The sequence below is a fragment of the Protopterus annectens genome, chromosome 14.part0 (assembly GCF_019279795.1).
Source record: "Protopterus annectens isolate FY-2018-M chromosome 14.part0, PAN1.0, whole genome shotgun sequence".
Classification (NCBI taxonomy): domain Eukaryota; kingdom Metazoa; phylum Chordata; order Ceratodontiformes; family Protopteridae; genus Protopterus; species Protopterus annectens.
This window is the reverse complement of record NC_056748.1, coordinates 676,409,129-676,426,722: the sequence shown is the minus strand read 5'-3', so window position 1 is coordinate 676,426,722 and position 17,594 is coordinate 676,409,129.

The window sequence follows — 17,594 nt, the reverse complement described above, 5'->3', positions numbered from 1 at the left end:
TTATTTCTTTGTAGAGAGCCAACATGATGCAACTTTTAACTGAATTACACCTGTATGCATGACGATTAAATCTACCATATTTATTTATGACTATATCAGATCAATCACTTTTGAATTTTAAGAACTTATACTCATTCATATGATTCTGAAATAAGGGACATGTTTCTAAACGTGTTTGTTATAAGTATTTTAATTTAATCTGTGAAGATTAGGGGAGGGGGGTTGAAAGAACTGCAAGGCTTGAATGGCATCAAGTTTATGAATGTCAATAAAAGGAATTGTCTTGTTATAATGGACTGTCAGGCACATAATACAAATTTGGTGGAATTGTTATATATCAGTGTACGTTATTAAAAAGACACATTGCTTAATATTTCTCTTTCCTATAAAAGAATTGGTAATACATTATTAGAGTTATTAAAATGGAAACAAATTGGTATTAAAATGTATGAGTTCTTAACTATTTCCAAACACAAACTTGATATTTTATTTGGTATCCCTAAAGTTCATAAAAAATTGTGAACCTCTCTTCAGGCCAATAGTTTCAGACAGTGGCAGTAAAATGGAGACAGATATTTGAACCTAGCAGCACAAAAATTTTCTTTCTATATAAAAGATTATTGGGACTTCTTACATATACTTATAGGATATGAGTTCAGTCTGAAAGAAAAGTTAATGGCTGCCTTTGAAATAAAGAACTAATTTTATAATCAACTCACAGCTATTTATACTTATCAAGAATAAGACCTTATACCTATGAGCCTCTACACTATTCAGAGATGCACCGACATATAACGTTAGATATTTTAACCATTCAAGTAATCTCCTCCAAACCCCACAAACTAGACTTCACTGCACAGGTCATACTTTCTCAGTACTTGCTTCTAAACTACTGGAAAACCCTACCTTCTTTTCTTAAAAATCATTCCCCATTTATTTTCTGATCAGAAATAAAAGCACATTTCAACTCACTAGGAAAATGTAAGTGCTGTTTTTCTGATCATATAAATGAACCTCTTTCTGCCATTCTTACATCTACATGCCATGATCTGAAACTACTTTTAATTGTGATTCTTTCAGAATACCATCTGTTTTCCACTCTATACACAATGCATGTATGTATTGTGTTGTATCATTTATTCTATATACAATATCATTAATCTATTGCCTTTATGCCCTCAGATCAACTCTGATATTCACTTTGTATATAATATATGTTTCATTTTGACAGTAACTTTGTAGTGCCATGTATCTATTGCATTTATCCTGGACTGAGAATGAAATAGGTCCAGCAGGATCACTGCTATACTCCAGTAAACAAATTCAAAATAAATCAAAATCTTTACTCTTGACATAACTAGTCTATATATAAAGTATATTGTATACGGACCAGGAATTGAATATGTTAGACCTCATTTATGATGTAAGTACATTGGGCCAGATTCCAAAACAGTCACTCTCAGTACAAGCCTGCCCTAATTCTGAATGATGTATATTTTCATTTATTCAGCAGATTAGCCATGGGTGCAGTAATGGCTCTGTCTTTTGTAAATATAGTCTTGGGTTTCAGAGAATTCACTTTCTTTATAAACACAAATTATTCAAAAAAAATGTCATATACTACAAATGCTTTATTAATGATCTTAGTTTTATTTGGAAGGTGGATGTTGATGAATTCAGTGAATTTGTTTAATGCTTAAATGACAATATTGACTTTGAAGTTGATTATTGGTACACAGGGTAATACTATTCACATTTGAGATCTGATTCTTACTAGGAATACTGAGAATAACATTTTTGAGTCTTATATATATATATATATATATATATATATATATATATATATATCAGAAGGGTCAATATTATATAAACACATGAACGAAAGTTCATAATGTCGAACACTCTGAAGAGCAAAAATGCTGCACCTCAAAGCGCTTTTTGTGGGATTGCAGTACAGTGAAATTCAGAATATTTGCCCTCTCCTCACTGTAGTATGATCTCAGAGTTGGTATATATATTTAGCAGAGGGTGTGGGGGGCACAGCTACCCACAATAAGGAGTCTGAGGTCCGGCATTTACACTCTTTAGAGCGTTCGGCATTAATATAGACCCTATCAGAAGCCCTCCATCAAAAACAATTATTTACATTATAGCAGTCAACACCCAAAAAAGATTAAAAACTATGTCACTAGAGGTCAGTTTATTTGATTATCTACATTAACAACAGATGACAAGAAATGTGATAGTAAATACAAATTTCTAAAGGCATTGTTTCTGAATGGAGGTTTTGCTGAGCATATATTATGTGTGATGATAAAGCAAGACTTGCAAAATAGACCAAATATGATGTGTACCTGTTCTATATGCTGACAAATCAGAGCAATAACCAAAAGTATATACAATGAAAAATCAGTTTGCTTCTTCCTTTTTTCTCAATATGACAGTGGATAGCACTGAAATTAGGAATATACTAAAAATAATTGGAAAAACTTTCAAGGTAATGATAAACTGTTTAAGTGGTTTGGACAAGCACTTCAGCTTGCCTTTAAAAAAATAACAATATTAATAGCTTATTTGAAGTTAATGACAGCATCCAAAAATGCTTTGATTACAAAAAAGGATAAAGGTTTCTTCAAATGTGATAGGTGTAAATTGTGCTGGTTTATTAACAAAGTTACATGTCTAAGCTTAGATAGTGTACAGAGAATTTATGGCGCTAAAGCACACCATAACAATGATCCCAAAAGGCTTACTTATATTGCTACGTGCTTTACATGTATGAGTTTTTATTTTGGAAAAACAACTAGAAAACTTTTATGTTATATTTATTAACATACATATGCTGCAAAAAAAGAGGAAATTAATGCCATTCATAAATATTCACTTGAATGTAGTAATTTAAAAAATGTTTACTTTTATGGTTGAACTTATGATAAAGGTTGCAAAGGGGGCTGCAATTTGGCTAATGCATTGAAAAGGAACTACATTGGCAAATTTGGTTAAAACCATAAACAGCTGATGGACTAAATGAGCATTTAAACATTAAATGTGCATTGAAAGCCCACACTTTGAAGTCAGGCTTTTCAGAGTTTACTTTTGTGCTTTAATTTATCATATTTTGTTTCTTATAGGCATAGTACATGTTTTTAAATTATTAATTACTTTTGTTATGCAGTCATATGCATTTAATAGTCATATGATTTCAGTAGTCACTTGACTTTATTAGTCATATGATTTGAAGGTTTCAATATGATAGAAGTGGAATTTGTTAATTTTGAGGAAGTCTAATAATTTGTGGACAAATGCACTCAACCATTAATAAAAGAGATAGTAGCTTATATATTGGTACTTTTCTGTTGTGCATGTCAAGTACAGTGGTAGATTTAATCCATTCCATTATATATAGTAGGAGGAGGATGCAGCCTATGTATGCACTGTACTTGTCAAGGAGCATCTAGTGTGCATCTGCTGCTTCTTCTCAAAAAGGGGCTGCCACCCTCTTTCAGCTATGCTACACCAATCAGAAGGCCTCTTTGGAGTCACATGCCCCTTCACCAACTCAGCCAGTCTGTACCTGCATCATATAAGGCAATAAAAGTATACCTTGTAGATAAAGGTTTGTGTCATGGAATGAACTATTTGCAGAAACAATAAATATATCAGTACCAAACTGGCTTTTTTGAAAACATCTTGAAGTTTGGACTTTGTCATTATTTAAAACATCAAATGCTGCATGATTCAGTTTTGCCATAATTCTGATAAAATTGTTCCAGACCCTAAGCTTAATGATGCTAAAAATTTTGACAAGTCTCTATTTTAAAGACAAAAAATACAAAGTAAAATAAAAAATGCTGAGATTCACAAGAAAGCTCATAGAAAATAAAATGAAAGGTTATTATAGGCAGCTGTAAACATGTCTGATGAGCCATTTTTCATCATATTTTGTAGCAAGCTACAAAAATAATGTTCTTTAAGAACAATTTTGTATTTGTTTACTTTGGTTTGTGGCTATAATTTAAGTGCCTAGATTTTCAGTAGACTAAAATACTTCTTTATAATGATATATTATTAGACATAGCAATTTGGGAAGTGAAGTGGTTCATAAAGAGAAAAAATAATGACTCTGAACATGTTTATACTTTTTGTTTGTGTGTTTTTCATCTTCCTTTTTTTGAACTACTTGGCTATTAATATACCACAAACAAGTATTCATCAAGCCAGTTAGTAAACTGTTAGAAACTATAACCTGAACTGACAGAACGATACTTTCATACCATACAATTTGTAAAAAATAAACATATTACATGCCTTGCAGATGATGCCTGTTCTAAATATGAATGCATGATCTTACAATTTGTCTCTATGGGTCCTGCAGAGCTTAACAACAAACAATATCCTCAATGCAAGTGAATACTCTTACTTTTTCTTTTTTAAATCTAAGCAAAGAACAGAATTCATGTTATGTTTATGCATTTCAATAGTACTTCGTAAAAGATGCCCCTACCACACAAAAACAAGCATCTTTCTGTAAGTTTCTACAATGGAAACCAACAAAAGATTAAAAATGGATCCCAAATGGGAGATCATTTCCTTCCATGCTAATAAATAAGAAATATTATATGATAAGTGAAAAGTGGTAAGATACTTGATGGGTGATAGGGCTTAAAAGGAAAAAAATACCTCCCAGGATCTCTTACAGTACTACATATAGAGAGACGGAATTACATTTCTGAAAAAAAAATGAGTTGTTGTTGTTGTTGTTGTTATTGTCTTTTGGCTTTTCCCAGTTAGGGGTCGCCACAGTGGAACTCCGGTCTGCTAATGATTGGCAGTAGATTTTCATGAACACCGAGGTGCCAGCTCAATGTTCAAACTTCAATGAAGGCACACCCATTTACACATGTCTTCGAACGCCCACCATGAGTCATGTCTGTAAATGGTGAAAATGGGGTCTATATGACTGTGGTAAGAATCAGGATTCTAGAAATCAGGTAGGTGTGAGCCAGTCAGATAACACAGGAAACCTACCTTCCACCCTCTGTTTTACTAACATAATCATAGTAATTAAGTTTTTCATAACTAGGGAAGGGTGCATTTCAGGGGGTAGTGCAATGGGGGCTGAGTTCTCCCCATATCCAGGAATGTTAAAAAATGACTGTAGGAATGAAAAGTGTAAAGCAATCTGTAAAATAAGGAGAATATCTGCAGATGTAATTAGCCAAAAATAAAACATGGTGAACTGGTTGCACTAAAGAAAGCAACACACACACGTGTGTGTGTGTGTGTGTGTGTGTGTGTGTGTGTGTGTGTGTGTGTGTGTGTGTGTGTGTGTACATCTGTACACCTGAACACAGAAGGATTCACACTGAGGTAGTAAAAAAAAATGTTTTTTGAGGCACATGTACATTATAACATACCACAAGACTGAACATATAGTATGGATTACCAAGAAAACCTGAAAAAAACATCAGGAGGGGTGAGGGATCAATTATGTAAGGTACTAAATGAAGTGAAAATATCAATTAAACATCCCGGGAATAGATCTAACACTGTAGATCACCAATAATATTGGGAAGAAATACTTAGTCTCAACAGTTTTTACAGTCTTCTAAGAATTGGAATATAAAGACAAAAGAATTCTAAAAGCAAAAATTAAGACTGAAACCAAAAGGGATGGGCAACATATTATAGATGATTATGAGTGAGCTTCTGATCTTAAGCAGGGTATTAAAGATGTTATCAAAAAGTGAATACAACTTGTGATCAACGCTCATGAAATCAATTCTTGCCATCAGCTTTGTGAACCCATAATAACTTGTTGTCTTCAGAGACCTGACAACAATATTTTAGCTAAGATCTATGGGTCTATATTAGAACATCGAAGTTTCAAAACTTCAAATGTTCTAATATCGACCCCTATTCAGGGAAAGCTGAAAACATCGAACATACAGAACAGTGAATTTTTTCCTAGGGGAAAAAATTTGTTGTTCCAAAAAACATACGCAGAACACAAGTACACCAAACAAACAGCAATCCAAACACATACACCTAAAATCTTACACCTAACCCTACACTAAACTATATACACACCACTAACTATCCACTTACCTTAGCACAAACCCTAACCCTAAGGTCCGTCACTATCGCACACTCACCTCACCCATGCCCTAACCTTAACTCACCTACCCCGCCCTAACCCCCAAGTCCACACAATCGCACACTTACCTGACTCGCGCCCTATCCCTAACTCACCTAACCCATCCTAACCCTCACGTCCACACAATTGCCCACATACCTAACCCGTGCCCTAACCCTAACTCACCTAACCCACCCTAACCCTCAAGTCCACACAATTGCACACATACCTAACTCGCACCCTAACCCTAACTAACCTAAACTGCACTCAATCGCACACTTACCTGAACCCGACCCGTAACTTTCCACCACAGTGTTGAAAATACTGAAGCAACAGAAACGGACAACCAAATTCTTTCCCTAGGTAAACATTTGCTTTCGCTGTATAGGGGTCGATATTAGAACATTCAAAGTTTTGAAACTTTGATGTTCTAATATAGACCCAATATTTGTGTGGCAATAAAGAATAACTTACACTTTCAAAAGACTGTGGTATTTGGTAGTGCTGCAAGATGTGGACCACTGTCAATCCATCATGTGGCATCATGCTATAAAATGAAATCTTGTTTCATTTTTGTCCTTATGTGAGTTTTCCATAAAAAAAAAAAAACAAAAAAAAACATAAAAAGGTAGAATGGTTACCATGAATTTCTCTAGGACAAGAGGGTTAGAAGGTTAATCCATAATAAATGAATAAATGAATGAGCAAAATGTATGAATTAGTTTATTAGATTGAAGGTTGCTTGGCAATACAAAGTAGTACTTGATATGCTTTGTGCTTTTTTTTTACTACAATCTGTACACTATTATGAGGAGTTAGACCCAGTATTTTAGGTTCATATGTAAAAGCCTTGCTATAACAAGATTCTTATAGTGATGTTTTAACACAAACAATACTATTGTATAGATTTTTAATACATTTTAAGTCATACTCCATGTATTTTGCATATTTCATGGCAAATGTTTACTGAAATGCTTTCTCCATAGTAACATTTAAGAGTGAATATATTTTCATTGCCCTTTGTAGCGTAAATGTGAAATAACTAATATTGGATAGCTCATGGGCCTAGACATTTCATACAGAGATAAGGACTATTTAAACCAGGAGAAAGGTGGACATCCATAAGCAGTTATCAACCTAATATATGGTATACATTATTAATACTCACCTAGTACAAAGCATTTGCCATAAAATTAACTTGCATGAATACTATGGATTATGAGCATTTGTTTTAAATGGTAAATGGTTAAGCAAACACTCTATTTAGGAGTAGTGTCTTATCATTAAACAAACAGAATGTAAAACAAAACTAAAGAAAGGCAAATAAGTGACAATTAGAAGTAAAGTAAAAATATACCCCTGCCTCCTAGATCTCTTACCACAAGAGATTACTGTTTTGCATAGTATTAAACACTTGTATACTTTATAAACATAAGATAATCTCTATTCCAAACCCTATATTATCTCTCATTCATTTTTGAACTGATATTCGTTGTCCTCAAGTACACTATATGCTTCACTGTGATGCCATAGAAAGTGCTGCACTAATAATACTGTTTTCTTTGTTTGTACTAACTTATTGTATCAACTTACTACCCTCATTTTCATACTCCAATCCTTTTTTTCTAGTTCCTAGATTCCTAGGTTCATAGGTATATACCAGGCTAGCTGCCCTTGTGGGACATTTTAAGCCTAGCCAGTTTCTTTTTTTCGTGCTTGAAATAACCAATCCCATTTGGTTATAAATTGGCCTTACCAGTGCCATGGCTAATAGTTATATATTTCCCCAATGAGAATAACTGAGATCATACCATAGAAAATTTGAGGGGAGCCATGCATGGGATAAAGCATGTAGGAGCTGCGTCTGTCCTTTAGTAGTAAAGCGGGAAGTACTGGGTTAAATTTTCCTTTTCCCATGCATAGAGCTAACTTGCAACTTGAATATAAACAGGGAATACATTTGATTTATGTGGAGGGGGAGTCTGTTCCACAGCAGTCGTATCCTCTATGAGATATACCTGTCCCTCCAAACTGTTCTCTTGATGTTGCAGAATAGGTACATTTATTCTTTTTCTCTTGTACTTCTTTTTCATTTTACAGTTTTTCTAGTTTTTTTTTTTTTTTTCCAATCAGGGAATGCAAGGAGGCAGGTATGAGACTTAAGCTACTGTATGCAGTTGTCTTCAGAATATTTTTTCTTTGAGGATCAAAGTCATTTTATGATAAAGAGCAAAGTAAAGAAGGAGGAAATACAGACGTCTGTCCAGCAAGAAGTGAGCCATCAAACATTCTTCTGATATTAAAGCTCATAGAGAGACTTTGCCAATGAAATCTTCCTCGATGTTCCAAAGGAAAATGCTTGAGAGACAAAAAAGCACAGGAGCTAACTAGAAAAATCAGAAGTACCTCGGACTTGAACAGGAGTTTGGGGTTGGTAGATGGAGAAGAGCAGTTAGAAGACCAGCGGTGCTGAAATTAGTGAATAAATGTGAGACTATAAAGCATCAGTCACAGTTGTGAAATATGGCTTTACAAGAAAAAGAGGCTGCAAAAGACAGGATTTTGGTTGACTTTGTTAAACCTATGGGAGGACTGACAGGCATGATGCTCACTTCATGTCATTGATGTTTGGAAGGACACTAAAAGGAAACAACAAGAGGAAAAAATAAAGTAACTAAGTAAAACATTTTTGGTTCTTAACAGTATTTGTATAAAGCATTTCATGATACAAATTGCTTGATATATGGTAAAGCACTTTAGTCATTGTGATAAAGATATTAATGTAATCAAGCCTTTTTTTTTCCTTTTCGATTTTAAGAAATATAGACATTACAATGTAAACAGAGAAAAAAAGACTGGCCAAAAGCATGTTTAAGTTAATGAGCTTTAATCCTTTGCTGTAGGGGTTGGGGATGGTGTATAAAAGTACAATGAAATATTTTCTTTTGCATAGGTATATATCTGGATTTATGCTCTTTTATAATGAAACCATAATATTATGAATAGTTTTTCTTTAGCAAATAAAGATTCAGTGTTAGTACATTCTGTTCATTTGTTTCCATGTAAAGCTGAATAAATGTGAAGGCAATAAACTGAGAGGCCTGGACATTGTTTACTGAGAGAAATATATAAATTAAAGTTGCAAGAACATGCAGTACAGTAAACAATAATGTGTAATTTGTGGAGGTGAATAAGAGATAGCAGCTTTTCTGATAACTAAAAAGGCATTTACCAGAACAATGTAAAAGTTTTACATTATTTAAATATAACTAGTGCACTGTTTCTTAAGACAAAAAAGTTAATGTTTTCTGAAATCATGTAAACTGTTTTTAACATTTGGAAGGTGAATAAAGATAAGACATGAACAGAGAACATTTAGTGTAAGGAGAAGTACAGGCTGTAGCATGCAATTCAGCATGACTGCCTTTAATGTTAGGTTAATTAATGTCTTTGGGTGCACCTGATGATTTTGGACAATTGTTCCTATTAAGAGGAGAGTTAAATGTATATGTTGTTCCTGTTAGTACAAATTAATTTCATTATATGAAGAAGTACATAGTTTGCTGAGCTTGTTTTAACTTATAACATAGTTTCAAATGGAGACAACAAGAAACAACCATATAAAGAATCAACCTACCAGATATTATTTGTTGCCTATACCACAAAAGCTGGAAATACACATTTTAAAAAACGGTCATATATATAGTTTGGCATAATAACTGTTTATCATAATCGTTACAGTAAACATATTACTTTGGAAAGAGAAAGGCCTTACATGTATAGACAAAAATATAAGAATATTGAAGTACATTAAGAAATTCAGAGTGCAAATGACAATGCTACAGGAGACAGATCTACTTTTAAACGAACCTCATATAACCGAATTTCATTTCTATGAGATGAAAATAGCAAAAGCTGAAATACCCGAACAGCAAATTTTTCCCAGGTTAAGTAAACACTTGCCCAAGCTTACGTGAAACACACACAAAACTAAGTGAAACCCACCTAAGTGGGGGGCTGTGCTCCCCACACCATGCAACTATGTATACCAACTCCGGGATTGCAATACAGTGGAGAAAAGGGCATGTTGGACAAGTGTTTACATACCCTGGGAAAAATTCTACATTCGGGTATTTTAGCTTTTGCTATTTGTGTTTTGCAGAAATGAAGTTCAAGTATATGAGGTTCAATGCTTAGAAGTAGATCCCAGGAGACACATATCAAAAGAAGGGAACATATAGATTTAATAAAGAAAGGATCTCAGGACTGATATTCAGCAGATAATCAGGGACAAGGAACAGACAATTTATTTATAATTGCTAGAGGAGCTCCAATAGTGATAGAAGAGTAAAAAAAAAAAAGATAGGATAGGAATGATAGATTTGTAATAGTAAAAGGACCACTGACAAGAGAGGATGATTACACTGGCATAAATTTATATTCCACCTAAAACTGTTATTATGGAGCTCAAGAAAATTTTCAGAGAAATTATCATCTTTCAGCAAAGAATATTACTTACAAGTGTAGAATTTAACTTTATTTTCAACAGCAATGATGTATCTGAGTGACCTAGAAGGAAAAATATAACAAAAGAGGGCAGATTTCTCAAAACATTATGAAAATATATAGTATGGAAGATGTGGATTCAGTAGTAGGAGCTCAGAAAGAATTTACATATTATTCCCCAAGATACAATAACTGGGCTAGACTAGACATAAATTACTGTGACGACCTTGCACTAGCTCAGTAATCAAGCCTCAATCCTCACCACTAGCACTAGTGAGGGATGTGCACATTGGGAAAATAACAAGTACACACACAGTAAAGTACAATTTCCCTTAAGAGCACAAAGAGATCACAGTTAGTCTGGGTCTAGTTTCTCCCTCTTTCTCCAGATCCCCAGTAAGACTCCCAACTGGCACAGCTATAGAGTTGAGTCCTTAGCCAGGGTTACAAGCCAAGTCCTCTCAGCACTGTCTCTCTGTCCAACCAGTGCTTCGTGTCCTTACCTATGTAGCTGAGACACACACAAACACACACCTGGGAAAGGCTGGCACAGGTTTACTAGCTATGAAAACCTTTTGCCCAGACTATAAGGTAGTTAGCACTGCCACCAGAACCCCTTATCAGCTACTTTAAGGCCCTTCCCAAAGGGTAACCAATTCTACTGTGTAATATTACTATTATCCAAATGGTAAGTGTGAAAAATTTTTAAGAGTTGCCTGTACAGTATCACCAAATACATATGCAAGTACTCTAAGAGCCACAGTTAAAATGTTTAAAGATATTTAATAATAAATGATAAAAGCACAAGACAATACTCAATAACTCAACACAGTGACAACAGAGTTCAGAATCACAGGAAATATTTTAAAACAGCATTGCAGGACATTCTCAAATGAATACAGAAAGCATCTAAACTAATCTTTACTATATTCCTATCTATCTCTAAGAGAAATAACTGTACCTAAATAACTTACTTACAGAGCATGACAAGTGCTGATGAGAGGATGTTGTCAGATCCAAAGACAAATACAAAATGCACAGACTCACTTTCTGAGATAATTCTTAAATTATTATCAAACATTTCTGCTGGGTTATCTCAGATTACATATTTTTTGTCACCTCTGCTGTTAGTACCCAGGCTAATAAAAACTTACAATTTAGCACTTCAGTGTCAAAAATACTTCTGTCAGAAGTTTGCCTGGAACTGGAAGTCATAAAATAGTTAAACACTTTTACCTTTGAAACATGTAATTATTTCTGTTTCCAGACAATAGGAAAAAATTCTAGCTGCAGACATTCTGTCTCCTAGTTGAGATAAACACAATTGTAAAACTCTTCACTTATTTTCTCAGAGTTCTGCAAGTTAACTCTGTATGTTCCAGCTTCTTAATATCAAAACATACATTTGCATAGGCATATAGTTCATATATGTTTCTGTTGTTTTCCAGTAGGGTACACTGTAGTTATATTTTCGAAGCTCAGTACATAACATACAGTTTAACACACACTTCTGCACCAGCAGTTTAATATACACATAACATATAGTTCTCTTACATTTGTAAGACAAGTCTATGGATCATATTAATAGTCACAAATGACATATGATTATTTACAAAATTCCAGATAGCTGGGCTGGCAGTGCCACGCTTCTATATAAATCATATTAATATTTTCAAGTGACATATAATTATTTACAAAATTCCAGCTAGCTGGGTTGGTAGCATTTCAGTTTGTCACAATTACATTTCAAAGGAACAAATGCATTTAACTGAAAGCTTCAACATATCCAATAATAGATTCAGATCATGTGCCAATAACAACTAGACTAAAAATGCAGGGTAATGAAGTACAAATAAGATACTGGTGCCTCCCCACCTACCTGTTAAAAAGAGAGGAATTTAAGGAATGGGTAGTGGAAATTATTTGAGAATTTTTAGGGAAGATAGAAATTTCTTCAAAAGTTATAGCTAATGAGTAGAATAAAATGAAAGTGGGGTTTAAAAATACAGTAGAAATAAAAGAAAAAGATGTGGTTAAAAAGTAACAAGAATTATTTAGAGGACCTGACAAAGGCTAACTTATTGCAGAATAAGGGGGTTCTCACAGAACAAGAAGAGGGGCAACTGTAGAGTGCCAGAGGAAAAAATAAGGGAGTACGTGAATAATATGCATGAGTTGAATAATGTAGCTGCTAAGAAGCTGTTTTTTGCAAATAACTCTGGAGCACAACAACTTTTAACACAAAAACTTAGGTAACAGAAAGGAGAAAGGTTTGTTGCCTAATTTGGAGGGGTTATAATAAGGGGAAAAACAGAGATTCTATAGAGGTATTAGATATATTTGGGAAACGTTTTGAAAAATTGTATAAAGCAGGGGAATATGGAAATAAAAAAAGCAAATGGAAAAAAAATGACAGACATACAAAATCTGTATGCCAAGGTTAGAGGTGGATAAGGCTCAAAACATAACACTTAAAATAGGAGATGAGGTAAAAAATGCTCATGTGTTATCAATCTGTAGGAAAGTCTCCAGAATAGATGTTATTGTGGGGAAGTTAGGAGGAAAGAAAGTGATAAAGATATGGAAGTTTTAGTTTAAGGATGTTTTAAAGAGAGTGGAAACACCAACATCCTGGAAAAAAGCTGTAATGGTTGTAATAACTAAAGATGGTAAAGACTCATCAGACCCATCTTGATATACATCCATCTAATTTTTAAATCAAGATTATAAAGTGTTTCTGTCTATAATAACTAGAAGAATGGCAAAAATGTCAGCAAAACTGATAGATATGGATACATGTGGTTTTCTGGAGGGTAAGCAAACATATAACAATATTAATAAAGCAATGATGATCCAGACAGAAACAGAATGTTAGAATATACAGCTGTTATTGGTGGATCTTGATGCAGAGAAAACATTCACCAGAATAAGTTGAAATTTTTAAGTAGGACAAGGAAGCATTTGGATTCCTTGATACAAAAATAAGGTTAATTAGTAGGATATATAAGGGATCATAGGCAATATTTAAAATGTGACGGTTCTTCTCTGATAAGCTGTATCTGAACAGAGGAACCAGACAGGGGTGTCCTCTTCCCACTTTGTTATTTGTGTTATATTTACAGCCGTTAGCAAAGAAAATAAAGGACTCAGAAATTCAAGGATATAATTGGTGTGGTAATCAAGAAAATCTGACTTTCGTTTATAGATGATATTATTTTGTACCTACTAAAAACAGAAAATGTCATCTTAGTGTTGTGGAACATTCTGAGACAGTTTCAAGTATTTTCTGTATATAAAATGAACAAAGACAAAATAAAACAAAGTCTACAGCTGTAAAGCAGGGTCCCTATCAGGTAGTCGAATTTTTACAAGTTTGAACCTCATATGGTCGAGCCCATAAGTTCGAATTTGTAAAAATTCGAGTGTTTCAAGGGAAATCTCCATAAGCCGAGGTTTCCATTTTGTTCAATGGGGTGCGATCTCAGAGTTGGTATATTTAAGTAATGCGGGTGTGGGGGTGCAGGGGGGCTTGCCCCCCCCTGCTTAAAACAGTTTATTTTGTTTTCTTTTTTTTTTTTGTTTATCCATAGTTGAAGTTTTTAACTTCGAACATAATGATTCGAACATTACGTGTTCGAAGTTATAAGACTTTGACTATGTGATATAGACCCGTAAAGTATGTACCCATACATACATTGGTTTGGTAACACCCATGTTTATAGAGTCATGATAAAATTAAGTATTTAGGAATACTGGTTAAACAGATTTTGTTATGACAGCTACAGATATGTGGGAAGACACAAATCTAAAAGTAATACAAAAAAATGAGTCAGGCACTGAAAATGTTTTTAGTTCTTTTAGTTTTATATTTATGTCAGTCATAATTTTATCACCCAAAGGAGAAGTTGTGGGCAATAATTAGTAAATTTTTAAAGGATTTTATCTGGGAAGGAAGAGGGAAAGGATCAAATGGGATAAGTTCATCTTTCAACAAAAACAAGGTGGCTTAGAAGGGTCTATATTAGACAAGCGACCGTTTCAGTGTTCGAATCATAGATGGTCGACATCATATGATCGAACGTCGGAAAGGTTGAAAGTGAAAGTCAGCGGCTTTTCATACGCAAAATGGGAAATTTTCCTTTTCTGCACTGAAGTGCGTTCTTGGAGTTGGTATATTTAAGTAGGGGGGTGTGGGGGGTGCAGGGGAGCTTGCACTCTGTTCAGAGCGGTAAGATAATTTTTTTTGTTTGTTTTTTTTTTTTATTATGTAGTCACTGTTTTGAATTTTGCTCATATGAGTTTGCTTATGTGCGCTTCGAAGTTTTGAAACTTCGACTATATAATATAGACCCGTTTAGAATTACCTGATTTGAAGGGCTATTTTAAAGATGTTTGAATGTATGTCTTAATATATGCATGCATAGACTAATTTATTTTCAGCTTGTCAGCCAATATTATTCATTTGAGCTCATAAGATTTTCAGCAGAAACCCAGGAAAAAAAGCTCATTATATGTGAATACATGGAAAAATACACTCATTTAAAAATATAGGAAAGCTAATATGCACTATGCTGAAAATGGCAAAGGAGACAAATAGATACATTATAAACAAAGCATGATTATCAGCTTGAAATAAAACAATTGTTCTGTAAAAAGATATGACACCAAAGTTAAGTATGGCTTCTGCATGCATGAGTAGTAATATATACACCATATAATAATATAATATGCATATATAATATGAATATATGTTCACTTATTAACATGTACAGTCAATAAAGTGCAGCAGGTCTATGCTGGCACAACAAAAACACACAAATCAAAATTGTGAAATGATCAAAGCTGTAATAAATTGCAAAAAGAAAACAAATAGTTTCCTTGTTGGAATGAATAAGCAAAACACTACCACTAACTTCAGACTCATATTGTCTGAATAGTGGTGGAGTTTTGCAAGGGTTTTTATAAGGTATAGTGATGGATTTTGGATAGCAACAGAAGCAGGTTTATGGATTGTGCCATAGTTAGCAATAAATGTGTGTTAATCCTAATTCTGCCTGCCATTAAAAATCAACCCTTCACCTTTTGACTTTATGAAAAATCTTTCTGTAACACTCTCTCTCTAAACAAAACATCCAGATACATTTTATATACAAAAGCACATATGCCCAGCACTAAATCTAGCTCTTTCCCTTGTCCTTACTCTTAGTTGTAATCTGCAAACACACACAGATACACACACACACACACACACACACACACACACACACACACACACACACACACACACACACACACACAAGCATGCACATATACTCAAATGTTTTAGCCTTAAAACATAATCACAAACATGTTGTCACTAAAAAAAACCCAGCCCTTGACTAAGAGTGCTTTCAACCCACATCCAAATCCAAATCCAAAGCAGTGTACTCTGTTGACAAAATATTTGATATATGTGTATACATACATACGGATCTCTGACTAAAGATCAAAGGATGAAAAGAGTGAATGTTAAAATATCGAGCTTGGATTGACGAAAACCCAGAAGCTTGAACAGTATGGATCATTATTCTGATGGACCATGGTTCAGTGAGGATTTGGGTTTTGCCCCTTTCCCCACTATATCTCAATACTGAAGTTATTATACATAATTATCAGGTTGTGGGAAAGTTATGTAGGTGTTCAGGGAGACTTGCTCCCCTGCATAAAATTAGAATTTTTGCTTCTGGGGTTTCAGCATTCTGAGCTTGATGTTTTAATGTTTACTGTTTTTTGTGTAATGGATCTTTAGTCAGGGAACCATAAATGAGCCCTCTTCAGAATATTTAAGTTCCAGAAAGTCAAACATGGACAAGACTTTTCATAACATCAACGCTTTTGTATGGAGATCATGGTACACTGGTTATCTGGGAATTTACCCTTTTACCCACTGCAGTGCAATCTGAGAGTTGGTATATATAATAAGCAGGGGGTATGGGGGCACATCCACCCACATTGTGGTTACAGGGGGGATTGACCATCCCTTGCAAAATCATAGATTTTTGTTGTTTAGTCTTGTTTGACATTTCTGAAAGTTGATCATGTGGTCTCGACCATATGAATTTATGAAACTTTGATCTTTTGATATAGATTCCCCCATAAATAAAAAGTTTTGGATTATTAACTTTGGTGCAATGTATAAGCCTGGACTAAATGAATATATGTAGTTGCTTTATATTTAGGTATATTATAAATATGCTTAATGGATAGCTTTTTATTTATTTATTTGTTTATGTGTATTTGTTGGTTAAGGGTGATGTGTGTTTTTGAATGTATGCACTGTCACTTTAAGGAGCTGCCTTATAAAAGTCCTTATTTTGGTGTGTACCTTTACTGCGCTAATGATGCCATAACGTGAAACCAGTATGCAGTTGTTTATTCAGCTGAGCAGTATTGAGTGATATCTGCTAGCTTGCTTCTTTGTGTCACTATCATTTGGATGTATTTTGTGAAACAATACAAAATATATGAGAATTATGCATTATTTAGCATCTCGCATTTTTTGTGGATTTTTCCTTTATAATAAGCTGAGCGCTGATTCATTTGGGTAAAGTTTAGTGTTTTGAATATATATATATATATATATATATATATATATATATATATATATATATATAAAAATATGTGGATCTACCAGAAAACACCGAGTTGCAAAAACACCAACAACGAAATCACCGACACCACAAAACCAAAAGTTCAAAAACACGAAACTTCACATGCCCGACAAACCACATTCCCGACAGTCAACAAACAAAACAAATCCCCTGTCCAAAAAGCACACACACAACACGAGTACACCAAAAACATTACAAACCTACACTAAACCTTACAAACACAACTATCTATGCACTAACCTTAACCCAAACCCTAACCCTAAGGTCCATCACTATCGCTCACTCACCTAACCCACGCTCTA